Source organism: Pteropus medius, unplaced genomic scaffold (genome assembly GCF_902729225.1).
Source record: "Pteropus medius unplaced genomic scaffold, Ma_sr-lr_union100, whole genome shotgun sequence".
Taxonomy (NCBI): Eukaryota; Metazoa; Chordata; class Mammalia; order Chiroptera; family Pteropodidae; genus Pteropus; species Pteropus medius.
The window spans coordinates 5498950-5518068 of record NW_024354911.1 but is presented as its reverse complement, the minus strand read 5'-3'; the positions used below and the strand labels follow the sequence as shown (position 1 = coordinate 5518068).

The following is a 19119-nucleotide window of genomic DNA, read 5'->3' as shown; positions in this document are numbered from 1 at the left end:
AGAGGGTTTGAATCCCTGGCTCCATGCTTTTCTACTGTGTGACCCGAAGCAGCTCCTTCCTCTCTCTGAGCCTCAGTTTATAGTGCCCAGGTGAGAGGTGATGAACTGAGGGGCACAGAGCAGATGGAGAGGAGCAGCTGGGCACAAGAATGTTAAGGAGAAAATCACGAGGATATGGTGAATGATGCAAGGTAAGGCAGGAAAGGGGCTTAAAATTACAGCCACTTATTATTGTTCTCGAGTCTACAGGTCAACTCTAGGCATGGCTGACCTTGGCTGGGCTCACTCATGCATCTGTGGTCAGCCAGGAGCTGGCTGATCTAAGAGAGCCTCACGCACATGTCTGGCAGTTGCCTGGCTATCTGCCAGGGCAACAAGGGTGAATAGACCACTCATCTCTCATCCTCCGCCAGGCTAGCCCAGGCTTGTTCACATACCGATGTTAGAATTCCAAGATTGTGAGGAGAAACATGTAAGACCTTCAAGGGGTAAAGACATAGACTCCATCTCTTCGTGGGAGCAGCTGTAAAGTCACACTGTCACAGGCATGGTTCAGAGAGAAGTGAACAAGTACAGCCATAGTGATTGCCTAAAGCTGACATAATCAATCCGTTTCTCTAGAGACCCTAGGATAGCTTCAGACCAAGCTAGACTGGCAGAAGCTATGTAGCTGGACCATAGCATTATAGCCCTCATTAGAATTACCTTTACTAATGGGGCTTTAGTGATGCATCAGCACATACGCAAGGGAAATTATAGAACACTAGACTACACAGCTCTTTGTCGTGTTTACTCCCAGTTTGTTGTTGAAGGTGTTCCTTTTAATACATGGTGGTAGAGATTCCTCCCTAGTCTCTGTACTAGGCACATCTAGGCTTCTCTAGAGCCGAGCTGGTTTTTAATCTTAACGGATTCATGACTCATGAAGCTAATGCTTTCTCTCTTAAGTTGTCTACTAGAAAGCTTAAAACCGACTGTGTGATCCACTATTAACAAACTGGAAGACCTCATGACATATATTTTAGTACCGACTTCACTTTCGGCTTCATATCATTGTTCCTTTTAACAGATCTCTTTCTTACTTTTTGTTTGATTGCCTTGTATATTTTTCTAAGTTGTGAGTTTTTAATATAGTAGATGATAAATAAAATGAAAACAAATGAATGAGCAAGCAAAGTGTCTTTATATACCCAGAAATGTCCTGACAGTTAGAGTATTTTTGTTTATTTGTTTATTTTTAGTAAGTTGTATTGAAAGCCCTACATTGAGCCAAACTTCATACCTGGAAACTGCGTGTTCTAGATTTTTGTTTTGGAAAGCCCTTCTTACCACTAGATGGCTCCCTCATTATCATCTCTAAGGTGGAGCTAGCTGTATGGACTGCAGAGGACCTTGTGGCATTTGTGAAGGGCCTCTGTAAGGTATAAAACATATGTCTCTTTTATATAGAAATGGATGTAGAGATATTTGGTAATGAAATGAAGACGGTCGAGGGGGTGGTATCGCTGTAGGTGGGCCAGCCCCTGCCTGCAAGATGCTTATGGTCTAGGTCAGAGGTTTCTAAACTCTCTTAAAAGCAGTTTTCGGTGACCCTAAGCAAAATGTGAAAATGAAGACTATCGTAGAGTCTTACAGGAAGCTAAATACATTCATTTTCTAAAATTCTCTTTTACTCTAAGATTATGTTCTTTCTACTTTTTAGTGTTAAAATGTCTTTTCTTTTATGAAATGAAACAAAGTAAATGGTAGACATGCTTTTTTTATTAAAAAAAAAATGTTCTTACTTGAAAATAAAAAAGTGAACAAATCTATAGAGCTTTCAAATTTCTTTGAGGGAATTTAGAAATTTTGGCCTACCAAATCCAAAATTCTGAAAACCTGTGGATGAGTAAAAGAGGGAACCAATATAGAAATATTCAGTATAACCCTTCTCAATACATTTTTATGATCATGTCCTTAACAGAAAATATGATCTCATTTCTTCTATAGTCCAGCTCTTATTATAAACCATGTTTTTTAAGAAGGTGGTATTTAGGAAAATAGTCTAAGGAATACTCTCTTTCCTCCCCTCCGGCAAGGAATCCAGGAGCTACACTTTGAGAAAGTTAGAATACTTGGGCCTCGATAATTCCATTCCACTACTATGTTCTTAGCTTCTGTAAAGATCTAAAGATGAAACCACCACCAATTAATAATCTACTTCTACCTTTGTTTCATTTTAAAACTGTCGTTAGGGACACTTTCTCTTATATTATACAATAGACCTTAAAGTTCCATATAAGGAAGTTTTCAGATTCTTTCTAATAGTCTGTGGATCTATCTTTTCTCTTTTCAGATAACTTGACATGTTATTTTTTTTGGCCTTGGCTGCCAGTGGCCTCAAGTTCAGATTTTATACTCAACCACAACAACTTTGTTTACCCTAAACATTTATACATTTTCAGTTTCCTGGTTTCTTCTTCTATTTTGATCAACCTTATAATGTCTTTTATTATAAGACCCCAAAACCTTTGTTGGAGTGGTATACAAATACTTTTCAAAAAAAAAAAAAAATAGAATTCTTTATCTAATCATAATTTTTTTTTTTTTTTTTGGAAAATACTGGATTATTCAACATAAACACAAATGCTTCCAGGGTGTGTTCCAGGATTGTCTTAACAAAAACCTTCAGCATTCTCTTACTCAAAATTATTTCTCATGTTTAAGCCTCATTTCCTGGACTAGAATGTAATCCCTATTGTGGGGAAAAAAAACTTTGTTCTATATATTGTTTTAAATCCCTCATAGTTTCCAGATCAGTACCAGGACATAAGAAATGTCAACGAATGTTTGCTAATAGACTAATCCACTTCTTTGTGTGTTCTGGAGAATTAGAAAAGCTTTCCTAGACAAGGAAATGGACAGAAGGCAGGATATTCACCTCTCTAATCTTTGGCTTCTCGAATATTAAACATGCTGGCTAAGGTCTCTGACATTCTGAGACTTGACAGTTGTTAAATAGGACAGGAGACTGTGGATGGTGGTGAGTGACACAATTCCAGATTCACGGAGGTGGAAATATATGTGATTTTGTGGAGAACTTTCAAGATGGAAACATGCTTCATAAATTGTAAAGTGTTCTATAATTACATCTCTTTGATTTACGACTAATTAGCTTTACAAAAACCTTCACTGTGTGCCCCTTGTTTAGCTCATCAGGGGGATGTCTTGATATTTATGAAAACCAATGTGGATTGGTGCACCACATGAATTGCTGTGTGTCCTGCAGGTGATTATCTGGGCAGCTGTGCAGTTGGCACCAACATCTGGCTGAGTACACTCCTTTCAGATGACTCATCATTTGCTATTTATAGCAGCGATGATGTTCATTTGATGTCAGCTTGTTTGAGTGTGGTGTCAATTGCATTGTGTTCGTTGATTTCTTTGAACTTTAATATGTTTTTAAATTAAAGGTTGAATTATTAAACTTTGAGTATTATATACATGTTTCGTTTTTAAGTATTACTTATACAGGGGATAATAGCCTAAGGAGATCAAGTAAACAGCTATTTGATAGACTGAATAATAAAGAGAAAACACTTGATTACGTTACATTATGATACTAATGTTTTCTAGTAAAGTAATTAAGACCATTTTAGTGATATTTGGTGTTGTCTTTGCATACATTGATTTAATATGGGGGCCCAACTTGCATTAACTTTTTTTTTATGAAATTAGTGATAACTATGTTTCTCATTTAGATAATTTGAGTTAAATTATAAATCGTAAATTGGAGACAAACTGAATTTAGGTAAGAAAATATTATTATGTTATTTCTTTTGCATGCTCCATAAGATCTAGCTCTTCGTAGGTGTCCGATGCCTATTGTTAACTTGCTTGAGGCCAGCTGGCATTTGAGAGAGCATTTCCTCAAGCTAGCATCCTGCTGAAAAGGGACCCGGGCCTATTCTCATGATCTGCCTACTACAAGTGTACGGAGGTTCTGATGAGAAAAGTAATTAGAAATACCTTTGGGTAAATGAGTCCTGAGAAGAGGGAAAGAATGTGTGAAAAATAGTAATAATTCAATGAGCTGGATTCACTTTCTCAGTTCAGAAGTTTTGTTAGTTTATTTAGCTACTTTTACTCAGACTTAAAGACTGCTGCTACACTCTTGAGAATGACTCCACTTTACTCTGCAGGAACTGCCTCCACGTGGCGGATACCTCTCAAATCAGTTCCTTAGGCTTTCCTTACCCTCCACCTTGGAGTTTATTTTCCATTCATAGCTTTTAAAGTATCTGAGCCACCATGATATGGAAGGTAAAGCAACAGCAGTGAGAGACACTCATTTTACAGAAAAATGGAAAACTTAGTGTCTAAAACTGCCCAATTCTATGTGTACTAATTTTCTATTGCTATGTAACAAATTACCACAGACTTGGTGGCTTAAAAAAACACAGAGGTATTATATCATAGTTTCTGTGTTATATACAAAATATGTTATATTAATGCATGTGTATTACATATTACATCCTTTTTTCTGTAGGTCAGAAGTCTGAGCACAGTATGACTAGGTTTTCTACTCAAGGTCTCACTGGGCTGAAATCAAGGTGTCCCCCAGGGCTGCCATCCTAATCCAGAGCTTGAGGTGATTGTCCAAGCTCCCTGGTTGTTAGCAGAATTCATTTCTGAAGTCCCATTTCCTTGTTAGCTCTGAGCTCTTGGAAGGCCACCCACATTCCTTGCCATGTGTCCTCTCTATCTTCAAGCCAGAAACAGCGTGACAGCTTGTGCTTCGAATCTACAACCAGCCAGAGAAAATTATCTGCTTTTAAAAGGCTCAGTGATTAGGTCAGGCTACCCAAATCATCTCTCTGTCTTAAGGTCAGCTGTGCCATTTAATCATGGAAGTAAAATTCATCACATTCGCAGTCCTGGCAACTGTCCAGGCATGGGCTCCTCTTAGAATTCTGCCTACCACACTATTCTTTTTGCCCTAAGGGAAGCTGATTATCACAGAAAGGCATCAGACCTACATGGGGGCCCAGTAGAGAATGCAAAATGCATATCTGTCCTTCTCTGCCCCTTTACAGTTTGCAAAGCACTTCCATTTCCCCTAAAGGTGTGGGATGGGGGGTACTCTGCCACCTTTTTATTTTATATGCAAGGAAATTGGAGCTCCGAAGGGTTAACAGATTAACCCCAGGTAACAAACCCAGGGTCTTGGAGCTGGAACTTCTGACTCAAGGATGAGATCCTCTGGCTCTAAGACCACACCTTCCCTGTGACATATCTCCATCCTCAAGAATCTTGTCACGTGGAAGACAAAGTGAGACACAGAAGGCAGTTAAAGATTAAGGAGTAAGTATCACGGTGGTGTTTTTAAATGCCGCTTAAGTTCAAGGGTGATGTGGGGCTGGAGTACCTGAGGATACTTGACGGGAGATGGGCACAGGTATATACAGAGGAGAGAGAGTAGGGCAGGCTGGGGGACAGTTTGAGCAAAGACAGGAACGAGCAAAATGTGTTGTGGGGGCAGGAAGGAAGCCTGTCAAAGGGTTAATGACCTGTCAGAGAGACCCAGGAATTTGCCATGGGGTGTTAGACAGTAGGGAACTGTTAGGATTTTTTTAGCTGGAGAGTGATTCAAAATAGCAGTGTTTAATGGGTTGACGTTTCACATAGCCTTTTATCTACTCAGCAATTCCATGCCTAGATATATACACTGGGCCCATTAATACTTCATGAAATCAATTTAGGGGATTCGAACAGCATGTAAACTATAAAATAGAATGGAATGGGGTATATTAAAGGACAGAGGATGCAATAGGGATAGTAAGTATTATTTCTTGAAATACTTTCACTTTGCGTGTGTATATGTGTACATATTTGTTTTTTTGTGTAGTATACCGTAATATAAAATATATTTCTTACAAAGGTTTGGGAAAATAATGCGCAGAGAAACTCTTGCACATGTGTACTCAGACAAGTACAACGACGTTGCCAGCAGCACTGATTATAATCACCAATAATTGGAAACACTCTTGATGTCCGTCCTCAGGACCGGACTCAGAATAGATAAGTTGTGGGTTATGCATGTAATGAAGTACAGAGTAACAGTTAAATAAAAAAATAAAAAATAAAAAAAAAAGGTGCTAAAGTCACATATATCATCACAAACAAAAAAATCGAAAATGAAAGAAAAATGACGGTTTCTGAATTATAAATGTATTACGTAAACTTTAAGAACATACGAAACAATAAGTTACTTATGGATCTGCAAATATTAGTAGGAGTATATACATGCATGAGAATGATAACAGCAAATTAAGGGTAGTAGTTATAACTGATGGAGGAGAACAAGGAATGGGACCGGGGAGATAGCCTTTCACCTGCTTCTGTTATATTAAATCTGAGTGATGGGAACTTGTGTTTTATGATATCATTCCTGATAGTTGTCTGCAGGCTTGAATTATTCCATAATACATGTGTTTAGAGTAGAATTGTAGGATAATTCATGAGCCAGGCTGGGCAGAGACTGATTTGGAGACTTGCAATGTTGTAGATCTGTGGCAATGTGGACCTGGACATGGGTGACAAGAAGAATAGGCTGTTCTCACACAGCAATGTGTATGAGAGCAGTACTAATAATACTTTGTATTTTGGAAGGGCTTTTCAAACTAGAAAACCATTCCTGCAGACATCTCATTTATAGTCTCACGATAGGCAGGACAGTTGTTTATTATTATAAACCTCAGAGAGATGAAATTTAGGGAAATTAAATGGCTTGACTACAACAAGGCAGGAATGTGTAGTGAAGTGGGGAATTGAATCCGGTCTGCTCACGGTCGTTCAGTCTTTCAAGGCTGGCATGTTGGGCCCACCTTTGGCCAAAGCCCAAGTGTCATTCTTTAAATCTCTGTTTTTCATTTCTGTGCATCACAAATATGTGACCTTGCAAGAAAAAAAAATTTTTTTCATTGTGGAGACATCTTCAGTTCTCATGAAGTAAGAACATTGCTGTAACCATCCTCTTGGCTCACTTTCGTCTTAACGGTACAGGAGCAGGCCGTTACCTCGGCTTCCTGTTGGTGGCGTGGCGTGTTCCATATGTGACATGACACTGAAATGGGGACTTCACGGGTGAACACCTGGTCCATGCATGCTGGCAGAGCTTCAGGGGATGTCAGAGGACAACTGTTGGGGAAATGAGACCTGGCGTGACCTTCTGCAGCAATGTTTGCAACCAGCCCATTTGTGGGAAGAGATGTTTAGACGGGCCAGATGTTTTCCTTAAGGAAAAAAAAAATCCACAAACCAGACATCTTCCATATACTAAGAATTAACAAACAAAAAAAGTGGGTTTGTACCAAGAAGAAGACAAGTAAATGTGAATGGTATTTTTCAGAAGTGGTTTCACTGCATAAATAATGGAAGAAAAGAAAAAAACAAATATTTGTGGGTTTAATGTGTGATAGACTCTGAGTCAGGTTTTTATGAACATTATCTCATGTGATTTCCCAATGACCCTGTGAAGCAAGTGTTAATATCTCTCAATTCAAAGACAGGGAAAGAAGAGCTAAGAAATTAGCTTGTTTGCCCAAGGTCACTGGCTAGTAAGTGATGGAGCCAGGATTTGAAACACTAGAGTTTGTTCCATAGTTCACAGCCTTTCTTCTATATCACACAGCAATAAAATCGAAAGAGAAAAAGAACGTACATTTATTTATAAGCCGATATGTTGTTATCATGGAAAGAAGTAGCTTTTGGAAGGCCTGGAATGTTGCAAGAGGAAATTTGGATCTTTGGGCTGAGAAACCATTCGAGGTTCTTGAGCAGACAGCCGTCCTGGTCAATGCTCTGTTCTTGCGTGTTTCATCCAGCAGGAAGTGCACAACAGGCGGGAGCTTCAAGAAGCAGCGGCAGAGAGCAGGGGGCTCCTGGCGGCCCCCAGGGTCCCCTGCTGCCTAGGCCACGGCCACAAGGCCCTCTGCTCTCTCTCGGGAGCTGAACAGTTAACCACTCTGTAGAGGGGCAGGGAGAAACCATTCGTCTGGCATCACGAGTCAGAATTCAGGACTCACTTTCCCACGGAAACCATGTCCTCTTTGGTATTGGGTTCTGGCCTGCGGTGACAAAATCCACTGTGGGCCGGATTAATTTTTTTATGGGCAGGTCTGGGAGCCCAGCCACCACATATAATATACATCCCATGGAAATGTGTTCATAGTTCAGCTTTCAAATGGACATTTGGAACGTAGCCTACCCATAAGTTGAGAACAGCCTACCTTGACAGAACATTGAGCTCTGAGGTGTTAGGAGTCCGGGTTCCAGTGGTGACTGAGGGAGGAGATGGAGAATGACACTTAGTGAGCACTCACGGGTACCAGGGTACGGAGCTGTGCTGGGGGCTCTACACACCCTCTTGTCGTGTTTCAATTCCAGTTCTGTGAGGTCGATAGGAGCGTTCTCATTTTTGTGTGGGGGAATTGGACCTTCAGAGAGGTCAATTAACTTTTCCAAGGTTATACAGCTAGGAAGAATTGAGGCCTGGAGCTCAAGTTCTTTCCAGGAGGAGTCAGATTAAATCCAGACCAAGTAAAGTGAGCAAAGTTTCTCTTCCTGTCTTCAGCCTTGTTCCTCAGTATCATTGTGATAAAAATAACCCACAAGAAATCTTTTCAAAACACCGTAAGTCCCTGCAGAAAATGTGGCACTAGCGGATGTAATGCCCCTCAGACCTGCTCCCGCCCTTTCCCTCACCCACCATCTCATCTCCTTTCCTCTGCTCTGTGTCTAGCTGGAAATTTTCACTACAAGGTCAGTGACTGTCTAAAGTCACCCAGAGAGGGGGCCACTGGGAAGGGGAGAAGGTGCTCAAGGACAGGAGGGACATGAGAAGGTAGCAAGAAGGGGGTGCCGAGCGTACTCTGTGAGGGTTGCCTTTTCCTGCCAGGTGCCTCCCTCTGCACCTTCTGCCCTGCAGCCCAGGGACCTGCTAGATTTCTGGTGCCATTTGCTCCAGTCCATCTCTAAGCCCGCATGGATCTCTTTCTAGCTGGAATTTCTGCCCCTCTGTGAGCCAGCCTCTCCCCTAGCCCAGGAGGAGGACCCAGCCTGACCCAGGTGTAACCAGGTGGCCCAGTCTTCCTTGCTACATTAGACCTCCTTCTTGGAGTCTCAGTGGCCTCCCTGGCATTGGCAGCAGACATATCAAGGTGACACTCCAGGTCCCTCATCTTCCTGCCTCTTATTTATCCAGCAAGCGTTAACCCACTGCCTACAGTGTGTCAGGCTTGTGTAATGCGCTGAAGCAGAAAGGAAAATAAGATCTAGTCTTGGTCTGGAGGAATGCCAGGAGTGGAGGGGGTGGGTGGTAGGGATGTCTGTATAACTGAACAAAGTATCGTTATGAATAAGGAAGGCACAAAGAGCTTGGGGGCAGAGATAAGTGAGTAGCTGAGTCTCCTTGGGATTAGGGAATTGGGGAAGGTTTCTTTGAAGCGACGACATCTGAGCTGGGCATTGAAGAAGGAGGAAGCATTTACCAGCTGGATAGGGAGATGGGCAGTCCCAGTAGTGGGAAATGAGTGGGAAGAGTATGATGTGAGCAAAGGAGATTCGGCACCACCAGAACACAGAGGCCAGGGATGAGCTGAGTTTGGAAAGTCGGATGATATTTTTACTAAACTAAATGTATCTGCTTCTCTCTTTAATCAGATTGGGATAGGATGCTGTGTAGTGGTACTTCCATGTAGATACTGAACGATGCTGGAAAGGCACTATGGGCAGAAGGTCTGGAAGTCAGGCACTATGAATCCTACAGATTTCTTGTATAGCTAGCGCTTTGGGAATTCAAAGGGCCTAAAATTGCACATGTGTATATGTAAGTCCAAAGGAAGTATCCTTTACCAGTTCTTGTGTTTCCAGAGTCCTGTTAATAATTAACTGCAAATGTGCCACAGTGAAGAACAATCTCCTCTTAACTGTTAGAGCAGAAGAACTCCCTCACCCCATCATCCCAAGGTCTGCTAGTTCAATACCCTCTATCTGATGACGATAGGTACTGTTATACCCAATCTATACATAGGAAACCAAGACCCAAAGAGGTCAAGGAACTTGTCCAAGGTCAGTGTAATTGGCAGAGAAAGTTTTGAGTCTGTGTTTGCATAACTGCCCATGTCGGTTTCACTAAAGAGATGGCACAGCTTTTTTGGGTGACCGTTTCAGCATCTCCTAGCCCTTAAAGTCAGGACGTGAGTCCTTCTGTCCAACCTCATCACTACTTTTCTTTCCCAGCAAAGGTTCTGTTTTGTTTTTCATTTTTTAAATCACAACCAGAATGGCCTTGAGGTATTTTTGTTTGTGTTTTTGTTTCTTATGAGTATTCATTCCACCCTTTATTAAAAACATGTCTTTAGAGAAATCGCTGAGCGATGAGTGAGACATTGAGGTGATTTCTATGTTGCTGACTGGTTTGAGGAGAGAGTGGCCTTCCGCAAATGACATGGTGTGTGCCACCCCTCTGTGGGTAGATATATAGTCAAAATCATGACATCATTGTGGTTTTATCTTTCTCTCTTTTCTCCAAGTACAAACACAAGGTAATTATCCAAAGGCTCTTTTTTATGAAAAAAGAAAAAGATCCCACCACATTCTAGAAGTAGCCATCAGTTTTTCTAACCCAATAAATGCATCAAATATCCACCTTCCAGAAGGTGCTGTGGTATCTTATTGCTAAGAGTTTATAAGCTGTGAGTTGCCATTCAGATCGTCCTTAGTAACCCAAGACTGCATCCCTGGGAACACACCAGGATACTTAGTTTTGTCTCATTACTGCAGATGGAGACCCTTGTTGGGGCTCTGAATTCTAACATCCACCAGTGTTGAAGAGACTTGGACTGATACTTGCTTAGGCAGTGCTCTTCAGACTCAGTTTGGCCAACCTGTTAATGATGGGAGCATTTTCTGCTCGTTTCCTGTTGTGCATAGTAGGATTAGAACCCCGCAGGCTTCCTAGCTGGGGAAGGACGATGCCCTACTGGGGGAGCACAGAAGCAGAGGGAGGAGGATGAGTGGCATGGTTTGTTGGGCCCTGGAGTGACCCTGGCCCTCCTGGCTAGGAATGCCGTGAAGAGCTGCAGCCAGAGAGGGGGTAGGGACAAGGAAAGCAGCCAAGAAACATTGAAGCTGCAAGCTTGAGGGAGCAAAAGCTGGGTGAGGCAAAGAAGAACTATTGCTAAACCAAAATATTTAACTAGATTTCACTTTTTTCTTTCAGTCCAAATTCTTTGCTTGAAAGTTTAGCTTTGAAGTTGTTTCTTTTCTTAATGTTCCAACAATATTGTTCTTTTAATCTTGTTTTTGGGTGGAACATAGACTATTTAGATTATTTCTAAATTATAGCATCAAATTTCTTGGATTCCTGAGTATGCTTTTTGTCATAAGCCTTCTTCAGTCTGCCCAGAATCTCCTTTCTCAAACAGGCAAGAATGTGTGAAAACAGCCTGGCTAAAACTGACAGTTTGGTTCTTCAGTGTCTGGTATGTGTTTTGCAAATTTTTGGATTGTTGCTAAATAGATTATATATGTTTATAATATATGCAGACTCTCCCAACTTAATACAGAATATTTATGCCAGTTCTTTCTATAGACAATACATGCTGTAAAGAGCATAATAACCTTTATAAGGATAACGAGATTTATAGAGAAAAAGCTTTTCACCAAAAAACATATTTACCGAGAAAACAACCTTTATAGTTCACTTGGAATAACACGGTGAGAAGCTCTCTGGTTAAACCATTGAGCTTCGATGAATGAGTGTCTCTTGCATCCTTCTCCCCATGTCATTAGATGACACTGGCCTTCCTGTTTTTAACAAGTTCAACACCCCATACGAGAAGAGCCTTTTCCATCCTTGCCCTCCTCGGGTGGGCAAGCAGATCCCATTCCCCAAGCTTGACTCTGAGCCCCCAGGGTTGTGCTTGCAGTGCATCTCCTCAGGGAACATGACTGTGTCACCCCAAAGGGAGTGAGTTCAGGCACCCCCTTGGATCACTTTTCATTCTTCCTTCACACATTTAGTGAGTGCTTGCTGTGTGTCAGATCCTGTGCTGGGCCCCAGAGTCGCCCAGGTGAATAAACGGGGATTCGGGCCTTCAAGAGATGTGCTCACGAGAACAGAGTTAGCTGAGTAAGGAAGACAGCAATAGAGAAAGGGGGGACGGGCTGCATCGGAGGCTAGAGGCATGAGGATTAGCAGAGCTTCCAGAGCCTGTCACACCGAGGTTAGCCCTTGAAGGCCTGGTAAGAATTGGTCAGGTAGACGAGGGAGAAGGGCCTTCCAGGCCAAGGGAGCAAGAGCAAGAAGCAAGAGCTTAAGGAACCCAGCCCATGGTATGTTTGGAAACTGGAAGTTTGGCTCACGGGCTACTTGAGAGGTCAGGAGACTTGAGAGGTCAGCCAGGACACATCCCAAGGCCAACGGCTTGACCTCTAATATGTGGACTTTGATGGGTGTTGAGAAGAGGAAGCCTGGGCATATACATGGTATTAACACACCAGAGGTTCATCGTAAAGACCAGGATCTGACTGAAGGTTGGGGAGAGGGTCGTTATTTGTTGAGCTTCTTCCCTCCGGCCCCACGGCACTCCCCCTCCTCCTCTTCCCTGTGCTTTGTGCTAGAGTCTTCCCCTCACAGCCAGGGACTCCGGGCTCTTACAAGTAACTAAGCTCATCTTTTGAGGAAAGAACCAAAAGGCCTGCAGGTTTGTGTCTGAGAGAACCCCCCACGCACTCTGAGGGGCACATGCTGGGCCACGAGGGCTTCTCCTTAATCCATGTCGTTGCTAACTGAGTTGCTTGTGTTCTTCAAGATGGCAGATGCCTCAGGCTAATGCCAAGAACAGCATTTTCATAATCAAGCTCCCAAGGGGGAGAACAAATTTCCTTCATAAATTCTTAATTTAGTGCCACTGAGCACTAGATTAGTTCCATTGAATGCTGCTTTTTACTCCCAATTCCTCCCAACCACATAATTTATGCAGGATCCAGAAGGGCGGGGGGGAAAAGTATTATTCGAACTAGTCTTCTATATGAAAGAACCATATTATTTTTATAATACCTGGAATGAGAACTTTCACCTGCATGAATTTCAAGAACAACCCCAGGTTCAGATCCCCTCTCACCTCTGAAGAACCAGATAACCTCAGATGACACCTGTTTCGCCATGTCACTGAGTACTTACAGAGACAACAAAGTTCTAATTGTTTCTCTTAGAAGTTATTTTCTACAGATCGACAAAGGTATGTGTCACCAATGTTAGGAGCAACCTAGCTAAAATTCTGCCTCCTTCCTGACACCTCTTTCAGCTACTCAAACTTGCTCTGACTTTTTATTTTCTCTGAACTCCACTTGCACTTACAGTCAGTATTTGCATTTGGGACCACTTGGAAACCTTAGTAAAACCCTAAGTTATATTGGCTCCAAGTATTTCATGTGGCTTAGTTTTGTCTCTCAAACTAAACTGCAAACCTTTGAGATCAGGGGCCATGTTTTATATTTATATTTATATTGAATCCAGCTTCTGTGTCTAGCATGGTACAATGCTGGTTACACGGGATATACAAGATAAATGTTTGATTGACTGATTTACTGTGGCTTTTTCCATCCAAGTGGAAATATGGATGGGTGTCCCCTAGGAGGGTCCAAGTCCTCTGGGCTGAGTCACTCACGGAGCCCACTTCTGTCAGTATATTCATTCATGTTGTCACATACAGGACACAGACTAAGCCCCTGCTATGCCAGGCCCCTCCAATACTCATCATATTTTTTTTTCTCTTTGCTCCTAAATTTGAGGCTCAGACTCATGTAAACTGTTCACTGTTCTGACCAGACCTCAATCACCTGTGAGGCTACAGAAATGCTGTGAATATCTCGAGGGTAGAAAAGACCTAAAAGCAGACCCTGCCCGAATCATAATGCAGAGTAATTACACTCCATCAGTCCGGCGGCATGCACTCCCCTGGCAAGGTCCCGCTCCATTTTCTTCATAAAATCTGAGGAGGAGCAGTTTTTTTTTTTAAATAAGAACAGTTATATTCTGCCACTCAGCTGCTCCAGTGGACGCTGGCAGTGGGCCCAGAGGAATGTGTGTGCATTGAAGGGCAAATGTCGCCTCCCTGCATTGTGTGGAGAAGCTCGCTTTGTGCCTAAAGACTGGGAGCTACATAAAGCCCCAATGTCTTCCCCACAATACACCCCAGTATGAGAAGTTCCTTTTCAGCGGCAGAGCCACAAATCTTCTCACTGAGATGCACTTTGGCTCTGTTTTCCTGTAAGCTCTTGCATCTCAAATTCTGAAACATTCGGGCTTAGCTAGTGTCATCTTTCCGTTATGACTCCATCTGGTGAAAGCCTATTCAATGTCCCTTCCAAAGTGTCTGATTTGAGCAGGAAAAAGAAAAAAACTTTTTTTTTTCTTAATGCTAAAACAGCAATTCAGATTTTATAGCAATGTGGCCTTGGGAAAATACCACTAATTAGCTACAGTCAATATTGTGGATTAGATGGTACTCTGTGCAAGGCTGCCACTCACACAGACAGCTCTGTCTGGATTTCAAAGCTTTACCCTCTTTCTGGAGTGCTTGTCCCCTAGTCTTCCAATGGTCAACTCTTATTATCACTTGGCTAGCTCAGGTACCACCTCCTCCAGGAAGCCTCCTCTGGTCTTCTACATATTCACCTTCTGAATTCCCAGAGGGCTTTGTTTGCTCTTCTCTTGGAACTCTCTTTCTTTTCTTCTTTGTATCATCTTAATATATGCATAAGTGACTTTTACTCTTCTGTAAGATCTTCGAGGGAAGAATCTGTGCCTTCCTAATCATTATAATTCCCATAATACCTAGTACAGTGCCTTACACATGCAAGATACTTTGTAAACATTTAGGGTATGGGGATAGAAAAAGAATAATTAGGAGTTATTTAAATTAATCCTACTCAACTGTTTTTGGGTTTTTTTGTAGTTGTCATTTCCAGTTTTATTGAGTTATAATCGATATCTCAATACCACAGTGTTAGTATTAGGTGTATGACATGATGACTTGATATCTATATATAGTGAAATAATTACCACAATAAGTTTAGTTAGCATCCACCACCTCACATAATTACATTTTTTTTTTCTTGTGATGAGAACTTAAGATCCATACTCTTAGAAACTTTCACACTTGTTCTTAGCCAGAAGGCATTGGAGCGATTCTTAGCAACTTTTAGATGTACACATTATTGTTAACTTTAGTCATCTTGAACATTACTTCCCCAGAACTTTTTTATCTTACAGCTAGAAGTTTGTACCCATACTCAACCATTTTTAATGATGTCCACAACTGATTCAAGACTATGTTATCTGATGATATAATGATGATGATGATTATGATGTGACTAAAATAGCGATAATGTCTATGGCCATGCCACCCTAAACATGCCTGATCTCATCTGATCTCAGAAGCTAAGCAGGGTCAGGCCTGGTTAGTACTTGGATGGAAGACCACCTAGGAGTACCAGGTGCTGTAGACATTAAAAATAAAATATAAAATATAATAAAATAAAATAAAATAAAATAGTGATAATGGCCACTATTAGTTGAACACTTGCTACATTCTAGACACTGTAATAAGCCTTTTACATATTATTATACTTATTAATGATGAGGAAACTTGGTTTTAGAGAGAGTAGATAACGTGCCCAACAATCCACAATGAGTAAATGATAGAAGTATGATTTGAATCCAGGCTCATCTGACTGCAGAGAGCCAGCCATGAATTATTCCATTATACTAAAGACTATCATTGAACAATTCTTGCTGTGTGAGAGCAGGCTTTTCCCTTTATTCCCTCAAGAGTTGGGCTGGAAGCGTGAGGAGAATTAATGCATTTGTGAGATCAGCCTGGCATGAAAGCATTTCACAGCTAGAAAGAGCATAACAGGTCGTCTACTCTTACCCCAGCCCTGGCCTCCACGGTGCAACAGGACAAGGGAATGGAAACCTGGGTGAGCGTTCCCAGGCAGCCAGACCTTGCGAGGCATTGTCACGGGCTTGCCAAGCTTCTTTTCATGTTGGCTACTTTATAAATGACTATAATTGCACCGAGCTTTGGTGGAAGACTTTGAGCCTAATAAAAATGTCAAACTCATTAAGAAGTTTTCCAAGACCAAATAAACTCTGAAGAGGCTGTAATCTTTGATGGCTCTAAATTTGCGAATCATAAGAATGTGTACAAATATAGCTGCCATGTACAGAGCTACCAAAGTGTCACTGTTTATTGCTTCAACGTCATCCAGTAATGGAGGTTCGGTTGCAAAATCAGAAATCTCTTTTGAAGATATCGTAGCACTCTTTTGCTTTATTGTGACAAAGCAGCTGTGGATATCAGCAGTACTGTATGTGTCACGAAGAAAAATCTAGAATAAACACAAGTTTGATTAGCCTGGAGTCGTGACCAGAATTTCATTACATTGGAAATGTTTAAAGTCGGGCTGAAAGGGTTTTCTTCTCTCTTGAGGGTAGCTGAGGAAAATCATAGGAAAAACAGAATTACACCAGGGAAGGTTCCACATGTAGGAGGTAGGATTTCAGCTGGATCTTGAATGTTGGTTTTGGAAGGCAGAGATCTAAAAGACAGGTGAGGAGTAAGAATACAGAGGTTCAGGTGAGGCAATAATAAAGAAAATGAGTTGACTGGAGCTACGGGTTTCATACTAAAAAATTGGAAGGAGCCAGAAAAATACTTAGCACATTATTAATAATTTATTAAAATGCTCTTAGATGCCAAATCCTAAGCTAGAAACTTTGCAGTTTGCCTCTATCCTCACAGCAATTCTATAAGTTAAGTGTTATGCTCAGTTTAGAGATGATTAAAACTGAGGCTCATGCAAATCCACAGAGACAGAAAACAAATTGGTGATTGCCAGGGTCTGGGAGAGGGAAATGGGCAGTAATTGCTAATGAGTATGTGGCTTCTTTTAGGGGTGATGAAGTGTTCTGGAATTGAATAATTGTGATGGCTATACAACTTGTGAATATACTACTGAACTGTATACTTTAAAGGGGCAAATTGTATGGCATATGAATTTTAAAGAATAATAATAAGGAAAAAAAAAACTGAGGCTCAAAAGAGATCAAGTGACATTCTCAAGATCATGAAGTTGGTGATTAGTCAGCAAACTGGGATTTGAACCCAGGGCTCCCTGCTCCAAAGCTTGTGATCTTGTTCCTAGATCATGCTTCTTTCTGTCCTTTCAGGGCCTGTGAAGGCTTGCCGTGAGGTTGGCTATAAACTTTTGATCAATGAGTAAAATGTATTTTTACTACAAATGCAATGATGTCATCTGACAGATACAATGTAGAACCTGGTGAGTTGTGAGACACATAGTAAACTCTCTAGTAGGAAGTAACACACAAGATACTGGCTTTGAAGATAGCAAGACCAATTCTGGATCTCACCCAGGTCAGGATGGGGATCCTGTTGGGCTGGCTGGCTCCCAGGGCACGGGGACTGACTGAGCCTCGTGATGTAGTATTTTTGGTGCCTTCAGCTAGTGTGCTATGACAGGTAGGGTCTGTGGGAGGGGATCATATTATGAAGGCCTTGAAGTTCCCTCTGGTCTAGTGAGGGAATTTTAATTTGGTGCAGTGGGCAGTGGTACATTATTGGCGTTAGAAGGTTCTTCTGGCAGTGTACAAATGGTGGGTTAGCCAGTTGTGGCCATCCATGGGTAAGCTGGGGAGAGTTTAGTTCAAGGTTTGGTAGTGGAACTGGAGAGGAAGTGTGAATCTGAGTGAGATTTAGGAAAACAGAAATTATAGCCTTGGCCACAGATGAAAGAGAAGGAACAATTATAGAACTTGCCTAAGTTTCTCTCCTTTTTAACTCTGGATTTTACAGCCTGGAAGGCTAAAGACTTGAAGGTACCAAGGATGGACATGAAATAGAAAGGGGACTCAGTTTAAGGAGAAGATCATGAAATAAATTTGGGACCCAATGAGTCTGGGGTAGTGACATTGGATCATGTATCAAGGGTTGTGCTAACTTCCTGCCCAGGCCCTCATCCCAGACAGGTGCAGCCTTTTCCTACGTTCCACTTCAGGAAGGCAAGGTCTGATTGCTGTGCTAGTTACAAATATGCAAGAGAAATAATATTGGCAATCCAAGGCACTTTTATAATACTTTGTAATTTACAGGTTACTTTGACATCTTTTATTCTATTTATTGAGACATGGTTTTATCACAATCCTTCCACAATGGTGAATTTGCCCTTCATGAAACTATAGCTGGATTTACTAGATTTACTATGGCATTCCATTCAGCAGTTTAAGGATTTCAGAGTGTATTTGAATCTGAGATGACCTCAGGTGAGTGACATAGGGCATTCAAGAGGAAGAATCAGAAAGGCTCTGAGCATACGGATATAAGATGAGGCACTCCTACCAGTGACTGATGAAATACATGTTTTCTGCATCGAATCAACAAATACCTTTTCAACTTAGGATAGCTCCAGAAAAGTTCTGTCAAGCAAGGGCTGGGAAATGTGTATACATGATTCAGTGTCAATTATTGACTGTTTTAAGGTGTATAAAATGTCTATTATAGTATGCAAGCCAGAAAACAGAAGAATGGTGTCCTTAAGTGCTGAAAGAAAAAGACAGCTTTCCACCCAGAATTTTAAATCCAGTGAAAATATTCTTTAGAAATGATGGCAGAAGACATGCTATGGAGAAAAATAAAGCAAGAAATGTCAATAGGAAATGCATGGGAGGAGGAAGAGAGGACTTCGTTTTTAAAGTAGAATGGTCAATGACAACCTTTCTGGGAAGGTGAAAGTTATTCAGAGACTGGAAAGAGGGGGCGAGCCATGTAAACAAATGAGAGAAGAGCATTCCAGGCAGAGGTCGTAACAAGCAGAAAGGCCCTGAGAACGGTGCGTGTCTGACATGTTTAAGGAATGGCAAGGAGACCAGTGTGGCTGGAACAGAAGAACCCAGGAAGAGAAGAGAAGGGGGCGACCTCATAAAGTTGACTGTGGACCAGACTGTTGGGTTTTATAGGAGGAATAAATGTGTATCTGTTTGCCTGTGAC

General features: G+C 41.5%; 1 protein-coding gene and 1 pseudogene across 1 annotated transcript in view; both read left to right on the top strand.

Annotated features, from left to right (window-relative positions):
• Positions 1-19119, top strand: part of THSD4 (thrombospondin type 1 domain containing 4) — a 549795-nt gene that overhangs the window by 384657 nt on the left and 146019 nt on the right. The gene's annotated exons all lie outside the window — the stretch shown is intronic.
• LOC120597974 (uncharacterized) lies at positions 15440-15558 on the top strand (annotated as a pseudogene).